Source organism: Mus caroli, unplaced genomic scaffold, assembly GCF_978045245.1.
Source record: "Mus caroli unplaced genomic scaffold, Mus_caroli_1 scaffold_7, whole genome shotgun sequence".
Classification (NCBI taxonomy): Eukaryota; Metazoa; Chordata; class Mammalia; order Rodentia; family Muridae; genus Mus; species Mus caroli.
The window spans coordinates 78,795,648-78,801,695 of NW_028227262.1; the positions used below are offsets into that span (position 1 = coordinate 78,795,648).

Sequence of the window (6,048 nt, forward strand, 5' to 3'; positions counted from 1 at the left end):
CATAGAGTTAGAAAGAGCAATTCTCAAATTGTTTGGAATAGCAAAATACCCAGGATAGCGCAAACTATCCTCAATAATAAAAAAATTTCTGGGGAATCACCATCCCTGACCTCAAGCTGAACTACAGAGCAATAGTGATAAAAATTGCATGGTACTGGTACACAGACATGTAGGTAGATCAATGGAATAGAATTGAAGACCCAGAAATGAACCATAGTGTCACTTGATCTTTGACAAAGTTGCTAAAACTTTCCAGTGGAAAAAGGACAGCATTTTTGACAAATGGTGCTGGTTCAACTTGAGGCCAACATGAAAAAGAATGGACATTAATCCATTCTTAGCTTACTGTAAAATCTCAAGTCCAAGTGGGTCAAGGACCTCCACATAAAACCACATAAACTGAACCTCATAAACCTCCACATAAAACTGAAACCAATAGAAAAGAAAGTTAGGGAGAGCCTTGAGGACATGGGCACAGGGGAAAATTTCTTGAATAGAACACTAATATCTTATGTTGTAAGATCAAGAGTAACATCATGACAAATGGGACCTCATAAAATTGCAAAGCTTCCTTAAGGTGAAGGACACTGTCAATAGGACTAAAGAGCAATCCACACATTGGGAAAAGATCTTTTCCAGTCCTACATCTGATAAGGGCTAATATCTCATATATACAAAGAACCCAAGAAGTTAGACCCCAGAGAACCAAATAACTCTTTTAAAATGGGGTACAGAGCTTGAGAATTTTTAGCTGAAGAATATCAAATGGCTAAGACACACATAAAGGAATGGTCAACATCCTTAGTCTTCAGAAAAATGCAAATCAAAACAACTCCTAGATTTCACCTTACACTAGTCAGAATAGGTACGATTAAAAACTCAGGTGATAGCAGATGCTTGTGAGGATATGGATAAAGAGAAATACTCCTCCATTGCTGGTGGAATTTTAAGTTGGTAAGTCACTCTGGAAATATTTCTGAGGCTTCCTCAGAAAATTGAACATAGTACTACTAGAGGACCCACCTATACTACTCCTGGGCATATACGCAGAAGATGCTCCAACATGTAATAAGGACACGTGCTCCACTATGTTCATAGCAGCCTTACTTATAAAAGCCTGAATTTGGAAAGAACCCAGATATCTCTCAACAGAGGAACGGATACATAAAATGTACATTTACATAATTGCATATTACTCAACTATTAAAAACAATGACTTCATGAAATTCACAGGCAATTGATGGCTCTAGAAATTATCATCCTGAGTGAGGTAACTCAGTCACCAAAGAGCACATATCGTATATACTCACAGAGAAATGGATTTTAGTCAAAGTGCATGGAATATCCATGATACAAGTCTCAGAACACATGAAGCTCAAGAGGAAGGAAGAAAAAAGAATGGATACTTCAGTCCTACTTAGAAGGGGAAACAAAATAATCAATGGAAATAGTGGGTCTGAGGTACTTGGAAGGACGAGAAGAGGGCAAGGCGAAAAGATGGGCAGATTCAGGTATTGGAAGAGATTGAGATGTATAGAGTGTTCAGAAGTTGAACAGAGTTGTGTAGCAATGGTGGATGGGGAACTGGGGGTAGCATTCAGAAAGTCTCAGATGCCAGGAAATAAGGAGGCTCCCCGGACCCTATAGGGATGACATTAGCTGAAATAGCCCACAAAGGGGAGGGAGAACCTATATTGATGGTATCAAGAGGTCAGGCATGGTCCTCCCTGTTGAGGGATGGGCCCACCCACCTATCTCCAAAATTTTAACCCAGAATTGCTCCCGTGTAAAGGAAATACAGTGGCAAAGAGTAGAGCAGAGACTGAAGGAAAGGCCATCCAGAAACTGCCTCACCTGGGGATCCATTCCACATGCAGACACCAAACTCAGACACTATTGCAGAAGCCAAGAAATGCTTGCTGACAGCAACCTTACATGGCTGTCTCCTGAGAGGCTCTGCCAGATCCTGACCAATACAGATGGCAATTCTCACATCCAACCATCAGACTGAGCCCAAGGATCCTAATGTAGGAATCATGGGAAGGACTGATGTAGCCACCAGAGTTACTGGGTTCCTAAAAGGAAAGCTGGGGATGGATGGGAAAGATGGTGAGAGAAAGAATGAGCCAAAATAAAGTTCTCTGATCAAGGCTCAAAATTTTAATGTCTGTCCCTGAATATATGTCTGAAAACCCAAGGACCCATCCCTTTGTTTTGGGTTGGTTATGTTTCTTGTTTCAGATGGATTGAGTTGCAAAGTCAGCTCTTCAGCAGCTCAGTGTGCAGGCAGTTCTCAGTTCTCTGGTAGGAAGACATAAATGTAGCAAGGCCAGACTCCTGGCTCTAGTGTCTGAGGAGGTTTGTCTAGCCAACTCAAGGCTGGGGAAGGGCACAGAATGAATGAGCTGAAGGGTACTTATCTAGCATCAGTGGGAGAGCAAGCCTTGGTTGCTTGAAAGTTTGATGACCCAGTGTCAAGGAATGCTAGGTCAGTCAGGCAAGAGTGGGTAGGTGAGTAGGGGAGCACCCTCATAGAAGCAGGGTAATGGGGGATGTGATAAGGGGCTTGCAGTGGCGAATCCGGGAAAAGTGGTAACATTTGAAATGTAAATAAATAAAATATCCAATTTTAAAAAAAGAAAGGATTCATTTGGTTTTCCAGAGGGTTAGATTATATGAAAGAGGAAAGAAGGCAGCAGGTGGAAGCCTTGGTAGTTGGAGCAGAAGCTTAGGGCTCACATGTCAAATTGATGTAAGATGTTTGTATGTGTATATATATATACACATATATGTGTGTGTGTGTATGTGTTGTGTATGCATGTATGTATGTATGTTTGTATATATATATGTTCTATGTGTGTGCTTAACTGGAGTTATGAATGTGTGAGAATCAACACATGAATGCTTGGAGTGAATTAAACCTCAGTAATTTATGAACAGCCAGTGATTTTTAACCACTGAGTTGAGTCACTAGTCCCAAACCTTTCTTTTTACAATATTTCTCCTTTTTCCTGTTCTACATTCCTCTCCATATTTCTCTGTCTGTCTGTCTGTCTGTCTGCCTGTCTGTCTGTCTGTCTGTCTGCCTGTCTGCCTGCCTGCCTGCCTGTCTGTCTCGCTGTTGTTGAATTTATTACAGGAGGTTGACTCCCAAATGCTGTATGATACTTTCAACTGTCACTAGGTGATGATGCAGGTGAAATCAAAGTTTGTGGGAACAGTCAGGGTTTCTGCAGGCAAGGTTCAAAGAAACAGGGTTGTCCTCATTAGGAAGTGTTTAGGCCAACAGGCCACTAGGCAGATGACATTCCTTACCAATAGACTCTGGGCACCAGATTTCACAGCCAACTGCACACACTTGGGATGGGCTAAGCAGACTGATGTTGTACACAGAGAAATGACCCAACCTTGTTTCATCCACCTCTACTTTCTGCTGAGCTAGACCCACTGCTGTGAGAGAGCAGCCTGTGCAGAAGTTGTTGCCTTATTTAAGGGATACTTGCAAACATTCTCTGATGCCCAGCTATTTCAAGATACTTTATTTTCACAATGGGTCACATCATAAGCCTTTGGCATGTTCTGCAAATGTGCAAGCTACAAATGCTTACTCTGAAGTGAGGTGCACACATTAGTATCATGTTTGAAAAGTGAATGAAAATCCATATAAGACAAATATTCAAATTTACCACAGGAACACAGTAAATGTGACCCCTATCTCCTAGTCTTACATACTACATTGGGGCGAACACTACATTCCAAACTAGCAGTAATTAAGTTAAATGGTCCCCGTCAGATGCCTTAATTCAAGCTAAACTTGCAGGCAAGAGCTATAAGAATGGCATGTACACACTGATACTAGCAGAAACACAGGCTGCAGGGTAATGGTCCATCCTGCTCTCCTGGGCAAAAGACACGGGCAGAGTGCCAATATCCTGCTCCTCTACTTCTCCCAGGAAGCCATGACTCTGGATCTGCTTCATGAGTCGCAACATTGGCGATGATGTTTGGCCTCTGGAACCCATTTAAAGTAGAAGCAACAGCAATGGTGTATTCACCCATGTTCTCAAACACCATCCAATCACCCACATGCATTCCAGGCAGGTTACAGTGCTCAACGATTGGATCAAGGCCATCACATATTGGCTCCCAGATGCTAGATTAGTAATACTCATCTGGCTTGGGTTTCTTCTGCAGCAGTGCCTTCACATGTGCATGATCATAAAGAATGCAGTTAAATGATCTGTGTACTCATATAATGCATGAAGGTTTGCTCTTCTTCATCGTTAGAGCAAGTCTCCTCCTTCTACCTTTTTTTTTGGGGGGGGGGCAATGATGTTGACGGCAAGTATGAAAGCTGAGCATAGTATCTGCCCAGCTCAGCTGTGATTCTCATTCCAGAGTCTGATGGGAAGTACTTGTCCAGAGCTGGGTTGATCACACTGGTGCTCTCTTCAAATTTAAGCTTTGTATCTTCAGATCCAGGAAAGCCACCACCAATATCAAGCAGATACATGCTGAAACCAATTTCTGTTCCCATGTCAAATACCCATTGGGCATCTGACACTGCCTGCATGAAGGTCTCAGGGTCAATACCTCCACTGCACACATCGAACATGACACCAATTACATCAATATTTAGCTCTTTTGCCCATTTCAGGAGGAGCCTGCTGGGTTTGAGTGTGGCACCAGACTTAACACCTAGTCAACAAACTGCTTTGGAATCATCAGTGACAATCCACAAAAACAACTTTGTCTTTCGATGTGCTCTGACGACATTCATCAATTCAATTTCACAGTCAAAAGTCATCATCTGGACTCCATTACTGGTATCATACTTGATTTGAGACACTTGTTTACAAAGATGTGCATAGGTCATCCTCTCTGGAGGCACCCGAAGCCCCTGCACCCACTGTATTTCAGTCTTGCTTGCACAGTCAAATCCTGTCTTGTTAGCTAACTATGGCTCTGCTATCATTACACTTGACTGCATAAAAAGGAGTAACTTTTAAAAGGGAAGAGGTTTTAGCAATGTCAGATGCTTCTTTATAATATCTCCGAGGTCGGTAACCTAGAAAGAAGAGACTTCACTTATTATTTTGGGTTCAGAATGTCCTTAGCACTAAAGCCATCATCTAGGATACAGCAGTCAAACTATTCCTTAGTAAAGATGCTCATTATTCTCCGTGTGCCTACAGAAAGCCTAGAGATGGAATTAAATTATCGCCAGCTCCTTAGAAGGCCAACTTATCCAAGAACTGTGAATGCAGACTCCTTGAAATGTTGGAAACACTCACAGCACAGGGTCAAGTCTGGCTGGACACATGGAGACACTGAATCCTGAAGAGCACTTAGCTGTCTGTTGCTTTATCATGTCTACTGATCCTAGGTGGCGCCAAGCTGCTGGCTGAGGGAGGACTGTGTCTGTGTCTGTAGGAACTGACTTCCAGAATACTCTTACTACCCCTCTCATATCTCTTCTTTTTTCTATCTTCTTCTTTCTTTCCTGACCTTCCTCTTTCCCTTTCGCTTCCTTTTTCCTTTCTTCTTTTCCACTTCCCATTTCTTTCTTCTTTTGCTGTTGCTGTTGTAAAGGATTTATTATTTTCTCGTGATTGAACCAAAGCTAGTTGTACTATTATTTCTGTAAATCTCATCTGTTGATTTTTTATTAATTAATTGATTAATTAATTAATTTTGTTTACACTCCATATTTTATTCAACCCCTCCACCCTCCTACTGCTCTACATGCCATACCTCCTTCCCACAACCCTGTCTCCACATGGATGCTGCCACCTCCCATGCCACCTGACCTATAATATCCCTAGGGCATCTAGTCTCTTGAGGCTTAGGTGCATCATTTCTGAATGAACACAGATACAATAGTCCTCTGCTGTATGTGTGTTGGTGGCCTCATAGCAGCTGGTGTATGTTGACTGATTGTTGATCCAGTGTTTGAGAGGTCTTGGGGGTTCAGATTAATTGAGACTGTTGAACCTCCTCAGCTTCTTACAGTCTTTCCCTGATTCAACAACAGGGGTCATTGTTTCT

At 42.1% G+C, this 6,048-nt stretch overlaps 1 pseudogene; it reads right to left on the reverse strand.

The window, feature by feature from the left end:
- Positions 1 to 3,827: 3,827 nt before the first annotated feature.
- LOC110288816 (ornithine decarboxylase pseudogene) lies at positions 3,828 to 5,175 on the reverse strand (annotated as a pseudogene).
- Between the last annotated feature and the right edge of the window lie 873 nt (positions 5,176 to 6,048).